Source organism: Canis lupus, chromosome 26, assembly GCF_048164855.1.
Source record: "Canis lupus baileyi chromosome 26, mCanLup2.hap1, whole genome shotgun sequence".
NCBI lineage: Eukaryota > Metazoa > Chordata > Mammalia > Carnivora > Canidae > Canis > Canis lupus.
In genome coordinates this window covers 38,600,034-38,616,580 of record NC_132863.1, presented here as the reverse complement: position 1 = coordinate 38,616,580, position 16,547 = coordinate 38,600,034, and the positions used below count along the sequence as shown (strand labels likewise).

The window sequence follows — 16,547 nt, the reverse complement described above, 5'->3', positions numbered from 1 at the left end:
CTACAGGCCAGCAGGGGGCGCCCGCGCGCTGCGGTCCGCTGCCGGGCACGCCTCGCTTCCCCAGGGCCGGCTCGGATGAGGCTCTCAGGTGGCTGCGCGTGCACTTGGCAAAGGGGGCCCTGCAGGGAGAGCCACCTCCTCCCCCACACCTGGACGAGCTCTACCCCGACTGCACCCCAGCTACACTCCAGCAGCGTCTGGCTGCAGGGGTCACAAACCCAAACGCCCCAGGTGTCACAGACACCAGCCACAGACCTGACCCGGGCCTCTGTGGACTGGAAACCTGGCCTATTTGCCCCTGGAACAGGGGCTCAGGACGGCCACATCTCTGGATTTTTCAAGAGAGAAGTCAGACATCAGGATTTAGTAAAATATCTCAATTTTTATGGTGGAAATGGATTAAAGGCTTTTTTTTTTTTTTTTTTTAACTTTTAACCACCAGTTGCCACCTCTGACCTACCTTTTAATGCTGCCTTGGAGGAAGACATTTTGAGATAAACCCATATCCCTCTGTTTCTGCACCTGCCCCCTCAGGTTCCCTCCAGGCCTCAGTTTGTAGGTCACCCCTGTCCTCTGGGTTGGGAGCCAACCCCCATCCCTGAACTTTCCCAGGAAAGCTTTTTTTTTTTTTTTTTTTTAAGATTTTATTTATTCATGAGAGACACACAGAGAGAGAGGCAGAGACCCGGGCAGAGGGAGAAGCAGGCTCCATGCAGGGAGCCCGACGTGGGACTCGATCCCTGGTCTCCCTGGTCTCCAGGACCAGGTCCTGGGCCAAAGGCAGGTGTTAAACCGCTGAACCACCCAGGCTCCCTCCCAGAAAAGCTTTTATTCACTGGTTTGTTCATTCATTCATCCAGCAAGCATTTACTAAGTGCTTTCTATATGTTGACCACTATGGTGGGACACTGTAGGGAACAAAACCCCTTGCCTTCATAGAGCTCATGTTTGAATGGAGGAAATGGACAAAAGACAATGTCATTTTCAAAGCATTAAGCACATACCCAAGTACATGAACAGGATGGAAGGGTAACAGCACTGGGCAGAGAGGGCCTCTCTGAGGACGGGACTCCCAAGTGTGTGGAGGCCCTGCTATGCCCAGAACCTGGCAGGGTGAATAGTTCCAGGTGAAAGAAACAACACGAGCAAAAGCCCTGGGGCAGGAAGACACATGTGACATCATCACTTTAGAAGTCCGCAGTGCCTGACCCATCGCAAGCATTCTGTGAATGGATGGATAAGTAGACACACGGATGTGCTGTGCCAGGCCCTGTGCTGGGCACAGAGGAGGGGATGCCTGGTGAAGAATGAATGAATGAACAGACCCAGCCCAGCTGCTCCTGCCCTGGCTTCATCAGCTTGATCCCAAGCCTCTCTCACTCATGCTCTGGTCTCATGCGCAGCCTGGCTGGGAGTGAGTTTCCAGTTCTACCTCTGGCTGCAAGGGCCCCAGACATCCCCCCACATCTGGCCTGAGCCCCCTTTTCTGTTTTACAAACCAGCTCGGGGTCCACATGGGCTTGTCAAGAAGCACGGGGTGGAGTGGGGAGCTGAGCTGACTTCCCCGGGCCCAAGTGGGCAGGGGGTTCCAGGAACCTCAGGCCTGTCCTCAGAGAGAGGCAGTGATCTGAGGGCCACAGAAACCCCACCCCCTGGATGAAATGAGACCCTTCCTGATTGGTAGCCTTGTTGGCCCGTCTAGTTGTGAGTGAGGCCCAGAGAAAGGACACGTCTGTCTGTCTGTTTGACACTTATTCATTCAACAAATATTGGGAGGGCTTCTTCTTGCCAGGCACCGAGGGTGCAGAAGAGGATAGAGCAGAAAAGTCCCTTGCCCGGACACTGCTGTCATTCCGGGCATGGGAGATACAGAGTAAGGAAATAATGAATATACAAGATAACAAATGGATCGGGGCAATAAAAACAGTACAGTGAGCTAATATGATGGGAGAAAGGGCAGGGAGCTGCCTTAGGTGGGGTGTCAGAGAAGACATTTAAGGAGGTGACATCTGAGCTGGGTGCTGATTATAGAAATAATTGGCAGAGGGAACAGCAGGTGCAAAGGTCCTGAGGTTGGCATGCGTTTGATGGGTTGACAGAACAGCAAGGAGGCCAGTGTGGCTGGAAGAGAGTGTATGAGGTTATGGGTGGTAGGAGTGAGATGGAGGCAGACCCCACAGGTCCTTGGGGAACTGCAGTGGCAGCATGGTGACTTCCTCATGAGGTGATGGGAGGGTAAAATGAGACAGTACAGGAAAGTCTCTGGAATACACTACGAGGCTCTATCATTGCTATTATCACCAACTTCAATCATTCTCCCTAGTTCTGGGCCTCGGGACCACCCTAGGAAGGACCATCAGGTCTTTGAGGCCTTAGCTGTGGCCTGTAGGGTCAGTAGCCCCCTCTGTGGACCCGGCTGCCCCCCCACCAGGGTCTGGGGGATGGGAGTGAACACAGGGCCCCGGGCTGCACGCCACCCTGCAGCAGTGGTCTCCTCTCCCCCGGAGCTGTGCCCTGGCTGCCGTGCCCCAGCCATTCACAATTTGGGGGCACCTCCCCCAGCTCTGCCCGAATCCTAGCCATGTTGGGTCACCCTGACCTGACCATTTGACCTCTGTGAGCCTCAGGCAGGGCCGCCACCTGCCCAGGCCGGCCCTGCCCCTCGCCTCCTCACCCCGCCCCCACAAGCGGTTGTGGCGCCCAAGCCATGGGTTCCTTGGAATGTGATTATTTTTCTTCCCAGATAATTCAGGCCAGAAGACTGGGCCAGCCACTTCCGGCCACACTGACCCCACTGCCTTCCTGATCTTTCTGTCCACAAACTTGACACTGTGGTCAGAGGCCTAAAGCCAGACCCTGGAGCCCCCATGCCTCCCCTTCTCGCCCTGGCCCCTGATCAGGACCCAGCTCTGGGAATCGGACTGTAAATACCAGGACCCTCAGCTGCCCCTTTCCCGCAAACCCCAGCTGAGAACATGCTGACCCAGCCGCGGTGTCTAGGGAGTACTGCACTTTACAGTTTACAGGGTGATTCCCAATCATAGAGCTCCCCAGGGCCTTACAGATAACCCAGGGATGTGTCAGCATCCACACCTCCATATTCATTCATTCAGCAAGTATTTAATGAGCACCTACTGTGTGCCAGGCTCTGCCCCAGGCCCAGGGAATGCAGCAAACCACGAAACAGACAGAAACACTTGTCGTCTTGAAGCTGATGTTCTGGGGGTGGTGACTGTGGAGGGGACAGGAAGAAACAAACAAGTAAGAACTCAATTATGTAGAATACTGGTTGCTGATAAATGCCATGGAGGGAAATAAAGCAGGGTAGGCAGAGGGGGGTGACAGGCATGGGGACAGGAAAGACCTGCTATTTAGAAGGTGGCATTTGAACAAAGACCTGAAGAAGATGAGGGAGTGAGTCATGTGGCTACCTGGGGGAAAAATACTCTGGGCAGAGGAAACAGCCAGTGCAAGGGCCCTGTGGCAGGAGCATGCCCAATTTGGTGGCAAAACAGCCAGGAGGCTGGTATGGCTGAAGCAGAGTGAGCGAGGAGATGAGGGAGAGGATGAGGTCCGAGCGACAAGGGACACCTCATGCGGGGCCTTATCAAGAATTTTCTCTGAGGGAGAAACCTACTTTTTCTCCGAGGGAACTAGAAACTGCAAAGGGGCCACAGGAGGTGACTCGGGGTTTCACAGAGTCCTAGCTGCACCAGGGGGACGGACAGTAGCGGGAAGGTGGAAGCAGGGGACGGGAGGTGGAGGAGATGGACCGTGGGGAGAGGACGGGGCTGCCACGGGCCTTCCCAGGGGACCAGGTGAGGCGTACCTGGGTGCTGGGCACCACCCTCCGCTGGTTCAAGGACGCGCGTTTGTATGTCACCCTGCACGTCTCTCCAATCATTTTCCAGGGCCTCTTAGATTCACAAAATGCAAAGTGATCAGAGAGCGAGCCCACGGAGTGGGTGCGGGGTGAGGGGATCAGAACCCAGACTCTTCCCCAGCGCTGGCCCAGCCCAGGGAGGCTAGAGTTGCCTTATCCTGCTGGGAGGAGCCCGTTTTGCAGTCGGGGGCGGGGGGGCAGCATTCATCACTGGGTATGTCACACGGTCCTGGACTCTAGACAGAGGGATCAAGGGGGCTGGTGGGTCCAGGCTGCGTGGAGGGCTGGGGCTGGGGCCAGACGCCGCAGTGGCCAGTGTCCATAGAAATGGAGTTTAAGGCTTGGGTGTGCACTTCCTGGGAGCAGCGCGGCTGGAGAGAAAAGGGCCTTCTGTTGCTCATGCCTTCAAATCAGGAACAGGTCCCCCTCCTTGCAGCCCTCTGCTGCAAGGCTCTGCGGCCTTCCAATGTTAACAGGACAAAACTGAGGCCCCGAGAGGCTGTGACTGGCCCAAGATCACACAGCACTGAGCCACAAAGCCAGGTTCACTCTGACCACACTGGCGTCTAAGCAGTCGCACTGCCCCAACTGCCTACCCTCCCACCCCCCACCCCACCACGAGGATTATCAGCATCTTGACCAGCCTGGCGAGGTCCATTTATTCAGCACAGATTCAATCCGGTGCACCGCACCGCACCCCCAACCCCCGACAGCACTTTCCTGTAACCCCCACTATCCTGTAACATTGTTGGTGTCCCCATTTTACAGATTAGAGCACCAAGTCAGAGAAGTTAAATCGCTAGTATAGGGCGGCGCACCAGACCTGGGATCGGAACCCAAACTCTTCGTCCAGAGCTTTCCCTCTGGGCCCTCGAGGGGGCAGAGGGAGCCAGGCGACCCAGTCTGATCTTAAGGAGCATCTTCTGCGTGCTGCGCACATCACAGAAACATCTTCCCCAGCCCTGAGAGGCAGGGACTATTTACCAAACCCATTCCACGGGAGAAGAAACCGAGACCTAAATGATTGTCAGGGGAAGTCCGCTGGCCCCTGCAGCTCCTGCTGCCCCCTCTGACCCCAACCTCCCCACGGGCCCCGAGGTCGTGAGAGAGGCCAGCCTGACCACAGACTGTGACTCAGAGCTCCGAGTGCCCCCCCCAACCCCCAAGAATTCAACCCTAGGAGGGAAACTCCAGCCCCCCTGCTCACCCCCGGCCCGGGACCAGATCTGCTGGGCTGACGCCCCAGGACGTTTCCCCCAAAGGCCAGAGCTTCCCATGAAATCATAGGTACATACCCAGGGCCCAGGGAGTCCCACCCCAGTTGGCCAGCTAGGGCTGAATCTGCATGGGCTGTGTTGCGGGGGGGTTTCTGCACCCCCCAAAGCTCTGTTCAGATAAATCACAGAACAGGCTCTGCTGCCTGGGCATTGGTTCAGTGGAAACAGCTCAGCCCCAGGCAGGGGGTGGAGACAGGGAGAGGGGAACCCCAGGGCACAGAGAGCCACACAACTGGCAAGTGGCTGATGGAGGCTCCCGGGGGTCCCAGGAGATGGGTGCTGGGTCCTTGAATCTGGGGAGGCGCTGAGACTGTGTGTGTGTGTGTGTGTGTGTGTGTCCAGCAGCTGTGTAACACAGCCGGTGGGGAGACATAGGCTCTGAAGCAGACAGCCTGGATTCAAACCCCAGCCCCCTGACACACTGCCCTGTGCATCTGGGCAAGCCACCTGACCTCTGGGCCTTGACTGTCCTTGCCTGGGAAATGGGAACAATAATGGACCCTCAGTGTAGGCTTCGCCACGTGAGGGACCTGTCGGCCCCGGGCCTCCCTCGGCACACAGCACAGGGGCTTTCGCACGGCAGAAGTTCAGGTGGCCGCAGATGGGGACAGTGGGTGCTGCGCCCGGCCTCGGGGCTCCGGGGCATCTCCCCCCATTTCCTTCTGTGTTCAGTGTCTTGATTCCTTCTCCTGGCCTCCGGAGGCTGGGATGGGTCCGAGGGGGTCCAGACGAGGGGATGCCCTGAGGAGCAGTGAGGGCCTGACCCGGAACCCCTGGAGGGACGCCCCCCAGATGTGAAGCCACATGTGGGTTCCAGAGGCTTGGAACTCTGAAGCTCTGGTCTCTCTCTGAGCCTCAGTGTCCCCCTTTCACTCCTCAGTGGCAAGAATGGTGCCTTTCAGTCCACCACGAGTTGGCCTGGAGTGTGGGATTAGGCTGGAGTCCTGCTGCCGAGAAAGGGGAATTCTGGAGGCCCAGGCTGAGCAGGAGAGTCAGGGCCCCGGTCGTGCACCACATGGGGTGCAGGGGGAGAGGCGCCCCACCCCAACTCCAGGCGTGGTCACGGTGGCCCGACAGAGGTCCCAGGGAGAGGCCTCAAGCACCCCCACAAGCCCGCCCCCACCATCCCTCCATCCCCTCCACCCCAGAATCCAGTCGGCTGTTGGCTGCACCTCACAGAGGTTCTAGGAGCGTGTGGGTTGAACACCTAGATGCTGAACTTTTGATTCGCTCAGCACCGCAAGATGCCCACGGCCCAGGCCAGCGGGCGGACACAGCCCCCCGGCTCGTGCTTAGGGGCAGAGTCACCCCATCCTTCAGGTACCTTCCGGCTCTCTCTCCTGAACCCCCTCCCAAGAAGCTGGATTTGCCAAAGCCAAGGGTGTGAGTGATCGTCACCCAGCTGTGTTTTTATGGGAAAAAATAGGACTTGGCTGAAATGCTCATCTACTTTTTGAAGCGTGTCTGTGCGTGTGCGTGTGCGTGTGCGTGTGCGTGTGCGTGTGTGTGCATGCGTGCATGCATAGCCGGGGAGGAAATGCTCCAACACCTAACACCCTCACTCCAGCCCTGCTGTCAGCCAGGGGCTGCGCCCTCCCTGGGACCCTTGGCCGTGCCTGGAGACATTATAGTTGTCACAACTCAGGGGTGCTGCTGCCATCTGGGGGGTAGGGCCCGGGGGTGCTGCTGAAGAGCCCGCACCGGGTGGCCCCACCACAGAGGCTGGTCCAGCTCAAGGGTGCCAGGTGGAGGAGGCCTGCCCCAGCCTGTGGGAACGCGGGGGGCTTCTCTCGCCTCCTTTTCACTCCTCAGATCTGAAGGAAGTGGTCAGGGGGACGACGGACGGTCGCGCAGCCAGAGGACCCGGAGCTGGAGCTGCACCAGCCGTGTGCCGGGGGGCGAGGCCTTCCCCTGGGTCACGGGCCGCGGCCTGGGGGTGCGCACGACACCCGCTCCAGCGACTGCGGGAAGATGCCGTGGACGGCCTGAGCGTACGTAGAGCAGCTCGTGTCTGTGTCGTTAGGAAAAATGACAGTGACAGTGTCAGCACCCTAGTGCCAACCAGGCCCCGGGGCTGGGCCCGCACGTCACACGCAATCACTCCAGTCACCCTCACCGCAACCCTTGGGGGGAGAGATCATTGTCTCCCATTTGGCGGGTGAGGAAATTGAGGCACAGAAAGGTTAGGCAAAGTGCCTGACATCACACAGCAAGTAAGTGGCAGAGGAGGGGTTACAGTCCTTGCTTCAGGGCCCACGCGCCGGCGCCCTTGCTGCCTCTGACACCAGCAGAGGGGCATCTCTCAGGCGAGTTGTCCCAATTGTCTTCTCTAAGGCTTGGCATGATCAACTGCTGGGACTCCGATGATCCCCAAAATGCAGCTGCCCCCTTGTACCTGGCCACTACCCTCCAGCCAGGGGCCCCCGTTCACGCCGGTTCCCAGAGAGGAGCCCAGACTGCTGGGGATTTCACGGCCCCTCCTGCCCTGAGCCAACTTCAAAACTCTCCGGGTCTCCAGCCCTGCTTTGATTTCAGGCATTTTAAGGGCATGAAATCCAAGGCTTGGTCCTTCTAAAGATATCGCGCTCCTTGGGGGTGGAGTGGCTTGTGGGGCCACCGGACAGGCCACCGGCCAGCGACTGGGGCTTTGAAAGGATCCGAGGCCAGGAAGCGCACACCCTCCTTAGGGTTCAGGGCTGTGTCCCAGGAGAGCGGGACCCTGGTGCTTAGTAAGCACCTCCAGGCCAGGTGCTCCACCAGCCCAGGACCAGCTTCGTCTCACCCACTCTCCACCGCAGCTTTCTGGAAGCCAGGTAACATCCTTCCCATTGCAGATAGGGCAACAGGCTCCGAGGGGAGTGGCCCTCACTCGGTCACTCAGCTCAGAGCCAGGGTCCAGCTTTCTCCCTCTGCATCCCGCTGCCGCCTGACCTCCAGAGGCCACAGCAGAGGGACCGAGGGCAGGACGGCCCCAGGCTCTAAGGAGGACAGTCACTTGGGTGGACATCCCGAGCAGCGCCTGTATTTGAGGATAGGTGCCAGCTGCTGCGAATCTGAAAGACCTCAGGAGGGGTGAGGTCCCCAGATGCTGGGCAGCTACACGGGGTATGGACATGGGCTCCTGGGGGTGGGGGTATAGGTGGGGGGGGGTGACGTCTATGCAACCTGATTTCCTTGTCACCTTAGCAGCTCCTCACAACCCCCCTCTCTGGACTGCCTCCAGCTTCCCCAGCTCTACCCCAGCACCCCAGAAAGCGAAACCAGTCATAGGGGGTGAGGGCAGTCACCTCGCCACACACAACAGGCTGGGAACAGCCACCAAAGCTGCTTCAGCTGATTCCTTCACTCACCTGTTGATCTGTGTGAGCAAACCTGGCGAATGTGCAGGAGCTGTTGTAACAAAGTGCCACAAACTTGGTGGCTTAAAGCAAGAGAGGCCAAGGTCAGTAGGGCCATGCCCACTGGGGGCTCCAGGGCAGAAGCTTCGCCCATCCCAGCACCCGGGGGCTTCCAGGGTCCCTTGGATCATAGACACATCACTCCTGTCTCTGTCTTCATCTCCCGAGACCTTCTGTGTGTCTGTGTGTCCTTCCCTGTCCTCATCAGGACACCAGTCACTGAGGCAGGGCCCACCCCTGATCCAGGAGGGTCTCATCTCAAGATCCTTAAACTAATGACATCTGTAAAGACTGATGTCCAAAGAGCCACATTCTGAGCTTCAGGGAGGACGTGAGTTTTGGTGCCTGCTGGGAGCTCCGGGCCCTGGGGGTGGACAGGTGGACGAGACAGAGTGGGCTTTGCCCTCACAGAGCTCCAGTGTAGCAGTGCTCCAGGCAGACAGAAGCATGATCACAGGAATGAGGCTGCAATGACTCCACCAAGAAACACTGGACCCAGGGACACACAGCGAGGGCCTGGTCCTCACCCTCTGGGCCGGGGGTGCTGGACCATCAAGACCCCAGCCCACCAGCTGCCTCCCGCAGGTCTGGGCAGCAGCCTCTCCCCCAAGGCTCTTTCTGCCCACACGTCCTGGGGCCTCTGCTCAGAACTCATTTCCTCCTAGAAGCCTCCCTTGGCCCCATAGCTCCCCACTTTGGGCTCCGAGGCCTCCTGAACTCCCAGCATCGGTAGGTGGTAGGGTTGTATTTTTCTTACTTGAGAATTCTTTGTTTATTTACAAAGATTGCTTTCTGGAATGCTTGGGTGGCTCAGTGGTTGAGCATCTGCCTTCGGCTCAGGTCGTGATCCTGGGATCCTGGGAGGGAGTCCTGCATTGGGCTCCCCACAGGGAGCCTGCTTCTGCCTCTACCTGAGTCTCTGCCTCTCTCTGTAAGCCTCTCATGAATAAATAAATAAAATCTTTTTAAGAAATCACTTTCTGTTTAAAAAAATTAAAATTAATTTTTCAACACAAAAATGTACTGACTTTCTCCCTCCCTAAATCCACTGTGCAGAATTTCTCTCTCCTGCAGGAAGGCACATTCTATGTAGCCACTGGGACACAGTAGGCCCTGAGGACACCAAGATGGTTAAGCCACCACCCCCCGCCTCTAGGAAATCACTGAGATACAATCTCTATGGTGCCCAGTCCAAGGTGGGGCATACAGTTGGTGCTCCATAAATGTTGGAAGTGGTTCAGGAGTTGCCCTTGGAGTCCCCTCTGTCTTTCCTGCTGTCCTTGGTGAGGGAAGCTTTGGTGTAATGAGGGCAGGACCTGAGTGAGGTGGCCCAGGGGGGCCGGGGGCATAGCTGCTGGGAGAGACTCAGGTGGGCTGCCCGGTGGAGGAAATTCCAGCCTGTGGCCTTGGGGACCTGCTCCTCCTTCCGGGCCCCCACCCCAGTGACCAGTTTTCAGCATCCGGATCCTCTGTCCCCAACTGACGCCCAGACCTCAGGACTTTGGAGGGTCCACCGTCCTTCCATAAGCATCTGCTGTGTGCCAGGGGCTGCTTTGCTGAAGACCAGCCCTCTCCCTCCCTCACGGAGCTGGTGTCTGGGTGGGGAGACCGGCAGACGGAGCAGTAGGACTCCAGGGCCCAGTGCCAGGGAGAAAGAAGGCAGCAAGTTTCAGGGAGTGGCACGTATGAAATAGGGAGTTCGGGGAGGCCTCCCAGAGGAAGTGACATTTGAGAGAGATGGTGGTGGGCGGTGGCAGGGAGGCTCTGAAGGAGGAGCTGGTGTCCTGGAGAGAGAGAGAGGGAGGATAGGGAGGCGACAGAGACAGCCTGCAGGGCCTCTCTGGTCGCTGTGAGGACTTGGCTCTTCTCTGTGCCGGGTGGGAGCCGTGGAAGGTCTGGGCACATGACCCGGGCCTAACGCGGGGTTGCCAGCCTGCGCACTATTGACATTGGAGCGGGGTCATTCCCTGTCCCGGGGCCAGCCTGGGCACACTAGAATGTTCAGCAGTGGCCTCCACCCACCAGATGCCAGCAGCACACCCCTCTGCCAGTGTGACAACCCAAAATGTCCCCAGAATTGCCACAAGTCCCTGGCGATGGGGTGCAAAATCTCCCTCTTAGCCTGTAAGGGACTGCAGGGCAGCAAGGCTGGAAAGGGGGAGACCAGTGAGGGCGAGGAGGGGGCTGTGACAGTGCAGCCGGAGCGGCTGGTGGTGGGCGGTGAGGTGGGCGGAAGCCTTATTTTCTAACTTGGAGATTTTCTGACTTTCCTAAACTTTCTGCAGTGGACATGCTTCTCTTTTGCAATCGGGATGAAATGAAGCCAAGAAAAAGATGTTTTAGTTTGTGTTTTTAGGAGAGACTCACGTGAAGCTATTTCTGCTCATCCTTAAGAACAGCCGAGTGTCGGTGCCTCAGTTTCCTTGTGGGACAATGCAGGACACAAGCCTCAGCATCTGGAGACAGGATCCGGGTGCTGAAAGTTGGCCACTAAATGCACTTATCCTGCAGTTCTAATTCTAAGAGGTGAGCATCCAGAAAACGCTCCCGAGCCCCCAGACCCAGGTACAGGGGTGGGGGAGGGCCCGCTGCAGGGTGGTCCACGGGAGTGGATGTGGGCTGCAGCCCGGGGGACTACTACACAGCCGTGAACAAGCACGGGGCAGCAGGAGGCCTCGGACAGACTGTCAGGTGAAAACAGCCAGCACCCCACAGTGTGCATTTGAATGCTGCTTGTAAAAGGAAAACAAAATAGGAAAGAGAATGTATGTGGATCCCCGTGTGGGTTCTCAAGCCGTTTCTAGAAGGTGTCGGAAGACAACTTCGGGGTAGGGCTGAGGGTCAGAAGCGGGAGGGGGTCTTCGTTTGTTCGAGTTCTTCTCCAGTTATTATTTATTAATGCAAAATAGTTCCGGCCACCAAAAACTATATACAGAAGGACCCCCCACACCCCACACCCCAAGAAAGGAGACCCAGGGCCGAGAACTAAGCCCTCCTCAGACTCCCCTCCCGCTAAGGGCAGCACCGTGCCAAATCTGCACTCCATCCTGCCCACGAGGGTCTTTCCTTTGACCGCTCACCTAGCACCCCTCGAGCTTTACTAATTTTTGGATTTTTTCATCCCATGTGGGTCACCTTTCCCCTCAGGGATGCAGGAAAATATATTTTTAAAAAGTTTTCTTGAACTGCCACCCCTCCAGATTGCTCCTCGAGCTCTGGTTTTCCAGAAAAGGGGGCTGCACCCCCCCGCCCCCCGGGGTGGGGGGTCCAAGGAGACCCGAGCGGCCGGGCCGTGGAGCCGACGAAGACCCAGGCACAAAAGCCCGCATGCGGCTCGCCTGGCTCCTGCAGGCCCGGGGCTCGGAGCCAGCAGGCTGGAGCCAGGCGGCCTCCCGGGCCTCCTCACAGCCGCTTTTGATAAAGCCCCTCTGTGCGTGGGGTGGGGGGGCCCGGCCGGCTGGAGCCAGCACACATCTGGAGGCCAGCACAGGCCCGGGGCAGCCGGCGCGGCTGACAGCGGCGCCACCCTGAGCCACACGCCCGGCCCTGGGTAAACACGCCCGCGCCCACCCAGCGGCTCACCTTTCGCCCACAAGGCTGCCTTTCTTCTCGGACCCGGGCCGAGGCCGCCACCAACATTCCTCCCCGTTCGGGGCAGAACGGGCCGCTGACCTCGAGGCTGGGCCGAAATGGGAATCCAGGCGCTGGGCGACGTGGAAGCGGGGCTGGAAGGGGGGAGGCCAGGGGTGCAACCTGTGGTTGAGAGTGTGCGCTCTGGAGCTAGAAGGCCTGGGTTCGAGGGCCAGCTCAGCTGTGTGATCTTGAGCAAGGCCGTCTCCCTCTCTGAGCCTCGTTTCCTCGTCTGTAAAGTGGGAATGATGGCAGGCCCTCCCCCGGTGGCTTAGGTGATTGTTAAAGTTGCCGAAGAGTGTGGGGCCTGTCAGGGCTGGGTAGTGTGACTGCTTGGTCACTCATCCAACCACGCTGAGCAGGGGGTGTCCTGTGCCATGCACGGGTTAAGAGGGTGACCGACAGGGCTCAGCTGAGCAGGGAGGCATGATGGCCAGGGGAGCCCCCAGCTTGTCCCGCAGCCTGCTCCCCTGGGCTCCAGGCTGCTGTGGGGACAGGCGGTCTGGCCAGGGCACCACACCCCTTCTCTGGGGGATCACAACCCAGAACCAACCAGGGCAACAGCCGGCCCGGGTCCTCACCTCCTGGCGCGACGTGGGCTCTCAGGTCGGTGGGCAGGGGTAGGAGAAGCAGCCGGGTCTCCTGACTCGGGCCCCGGTGCTGTGTGACCAGGAGAACCGGCTCCAGTGCACACTGGCTCCGCCTCTTCCTGGCGATGAGGTGCTCAGCACGTCCCGCTGCCTCTGTGACGTCCCATGTCTTCATGTACAGGGACAAGACGGCCGGGTACCACCTGGTCCTCCACCCCCCATCTGCCGAGGGTCCACAGCATGGGTTCCAGCGGGGCCACGGCGTTGGGGAGACTCCGTGAGAGAGGCCATGGGAAGGGCACAGGGCTTGGCACAAAGGGAGAGGTCTGAGTGGAAGTCAGGGCAGCTTCCTGGAGGAGGCCACTGTGCTCTGAGAAGTGGGGATCAAAGACATATCAGGGAGAGGATGGGAGACGGATCAATGTCTATGGCCCTCACACCCGCCCAGTAGTTCACAGGAGCCACATCACCGACTCTTCCAGCAATCTGCTGAAGTCGGAACTTTAGCCATCCCCATTTTACAGATGAAGAAACTAAGGCTCAGAGAGCAAAAATCATTTATTAGCTCAGGAAGTAAAACCCCAGAGCCAGAATCTGAATGTAGGAGGGCACTAATGCCTCCTGGTCTCCTCCCTCCCTCCCTCCTTCCATCTCTGCAGCCCCCCCTTCCCTCCTTGGGTCTTTACCATGCCCCTACCCTGTGCTGCTTTCAGAGACAAAGCAAACCCAGTGTCAACCTCAGAGGCCCCTTCCGCCAACCTTGAACCGTCCCTTGACCCTCTGGGCTTCAGTTTCCCTCCTCAGAGCAATGGGCTCAACTTCCCAGCCCGCCCCTCCCGGCCCTGTGTCCCTGACTCAGAACAGCATGGACGAGCGGCAGCCGAGGCCGGCTGCTTGGGGCCTCACTGCCCCAACAAGACGGGGTGGGGGTCCTCCACCTGCTGCCACCCCCCAGTCCCCCGTGAACCTGCTCGCCAGGCTGGAGCCAGCCACCATCTGGAGCAACGGGCTGTTTATGGAGCCAGGCGGCGGCGGCCCTGGCCCTGACCCGGCCAATCTGGAAGCGATTAGCAGCCTGGGCCGGGGAGCATTTGGAGTTCTCATCAGTGGGTCGGGACCCCCCTCCCCAACCCCCACACCCCGCGCCACCCGGAGCCGAGGCCGCTCTGGGGGTCTCCAAGGAGCCCCTTTTCTTGCAGGGCATTCCAGCTCGGACCTGCTCCAAGGCCTAGAGCTCTGAAAACCAGCAGCGGCGAGACTGGGCCACACACAGGCCAGGATGCGGGGGCGGGCTGGGGAGGGTGGGGGCGGGGGACCTGGGGCCTTCCCGAAGGAAACCTCTTGCAGAATTGCTTTCTGGTGTTTGGTTTTGAATATACATACAAGTGCATGGGGGAACACACACACACACACACACACACACACACACACACCTCCAACAGCACAGAGGATGGAAAGGGTGTGGAGTGAAAAGTCTGGGTCCCTACCCGCCTCCTCCCAGGTCTCTATTCCCTCTAACTGAAGAATTCGATGTTGCCAGCGTCTGGGGTCTCCTGCAACAGTGCAAGTATTTGCACACACACCATCCCCTTACTCTTCTGGCCTTTTTCTACAAGCAACAGCCCACTTTACACTCTGTCCTGCCCCTTCCTTTTCTCTCCCATGGATTAATCCATATTTCTGGCACAACTGCTGCCAATCACCATCATGTTAATAATAGCAGCAAGGGTTTCTGTATCTCTGACCTACTGTGTGCTGCACACAATTCCAGATGCCTTACACAGATTAATCAGCCGTAAGTTTCAAGTGATCCTATTAAGATGCTCTATTATTCTCATTGTAAATGGGGAAACCGAGGCACAGAGCAGCAAGGCATAGGCCTAGCACCACAGCAGTGACAGGCAGAGCTGGGAGTTAGGCCCAGGCTGTCAGGCTCCGAGGTCTGTGCTCCAAACCTCAGTACCATTTGCCTCTCCCAAGGCTCCAGAATATCCTGTCTGGATGGTTCCTGGTAAATTTGATGAGGCCTCCGGTGATGCATCATGGGATTGTTTTCATCTTGGGCTGGTGCCTACTGTGTGCAAACACTCTGGTGGGACGTCATGCTGCACAGGGTTTGGGGGGGTTCCTTTCCCCAAAGGGCCTGGCCCGTCACAGGGGTTAGCTGCCGGAGGGCCTAGGACCATTGCCCAACGGCTCTCGTGGTGGAGGTGTGCTGACGCCTGATCTGGTCCCCGGGGAGGACAGGGGAAGCCTCAGCAGCAGCCACATCCCGGGCCTGATTCCAGGGAAGCCCAGATCCGGGCCAGCACATCCAGGGTTTGCAGCTCCAGGGTCTGTCCAAAGCCTACCGGCCATCTCTTCTCTGATGGGTGGACAGGACTCCAGACTCCCTAGTGATCGTCCCACCTCCAGCCTCACCCCTCCAGTGCAGGCCACGTGCTGCAGCCACAGCAAACCTTGTAAAACCTAAATCGAGCCAGGCCTTTCCAGGCTCACTACCCACCTCTCAGGATAAGGTGCAACACCCTCTCCACTGCCCCCTCCCTCCATCCAGGCCAAGCCACAGACAGGTCCCCAGATTGCCACGCCCACCTCACCCTTTGCACAGTCCATCCATCTGGAACGTGCAGAGGGTTCTGCACCCTTCATCCGGCTAACTTCTTCTCACCTTCTGGTCTGAGCTCACTGCCTTCCCCAAACCCCCAGACTGGGTTAAGGAGATGCCTCCCCTGGCTCCTCCTGCCTGGCTCAGCAAATCTTAGCTTGGGTCACACTGTTGTCTAACAGTGTCCCCTGGCTGTGTCCCCTGACAGAATGTCAGCTCCAGGAAGGTAAAGATTTTTGCCTGTTTGATCCCTTTTGGTATCTTCTGATCCTAGAGCAGAGTCACTAGCAGATCCTAGTGCACAGCAGGTGCACACGCACACACAAATTTTTTTGTTGAAGGCATGCATGCAGAAATGAATGCATGAATGTATGAGTGCATGAATGAATGAGTCAGTGGAAAGCCTGGATCTTTCGACATAATGGCTGCCCTGAGGGCAGTGGGGTCCAGCACTAGCCCTGGGGACAGGAGGAGAGGGGGGCACAACGTTTACAAAGCACCTACTGCACATCAGGCATTTTCTCATTCCTATGATGAGACCCATCATACAGATGAGGAAACTGAGTCCCCTTCACTCACTCCACAAACCCATCCTGGGAGTCTCCAGAACCTGGGCTGGGAGCTGGGGTGACAGCAGAGAACAAGGCAGGCCCGGACTCTGGGTTTTCCGAGCTGATGAGGGAGATGAACCCAACAGGAAGTGGAGCAGAGTGAGCCAGAATTAGAGCCTGGGCACCTCACACATAGCCAGCTGCTGGTTCCTGGCACCACCACGAGAGAGCTTGTTTAAAGGTTACATTCTTGACACAATTGATGTCTGCTTCCCCCTTTGTGGGTGCTCCACCACATTAATGAGCTCACTATGCACCAGGCCCTCATCTACACACTTGACACAGATGAGCCAGTTCAATTCTCACAGGTCCTCTGAGTGGGGAGTATTACAGCCATCACACAGATAAGCAATCCCAGGCCCAGAGAGGGCAAGCGTCTTGCCCAGGGACGCACAGAGCAAACCCAGGAAAGTAACGTTATGAAATCACCCACCAGGTCACGCACGCCAAACCCAGGATGAAGTCACCGGAGGGCAGGGCGTGCACAGGGTCTTCCACGCTTTCTGCCACGTTGTCTTTCTCAGCGTGGGAACACAGACGCTCGGGTATG

The 16,547-nt window shown here is 58.1% G+C and overlaps 1 long non-coding RNA gene across 2 annotated transcripts; it reads right to left on the bottom strand.

Moving 5' to 3' along the window:
• Positions 1-3,127: 3,127 nt before the first annotated feature.
• LOC140618615 (uncharacterized) lies at positions 3,128-13,167 on the bottom strand. Of its 2 annotated transcripts, none has more exons than XR_012018683.1 (4): positions 12,770-13,167; positions 12,141-12,311; positions 10,926-11,014; positions 3,128-3,232 (listed from the first exon to the last, which is right to left on the bottom strand). It is a non-coding gene; the product is annotated as an uncharacterized lncRNA (long non-coding RNA). The 2 variants fall into 2 exon arrangements; XR_012018682.1 differs by lacking the exon at positions 3,128-3,232 and adding an exon at positions 8,309-10,342.
• Between the last annotated feature and the right edge of the window lie 3,380 nt (positions 13,168-16,547).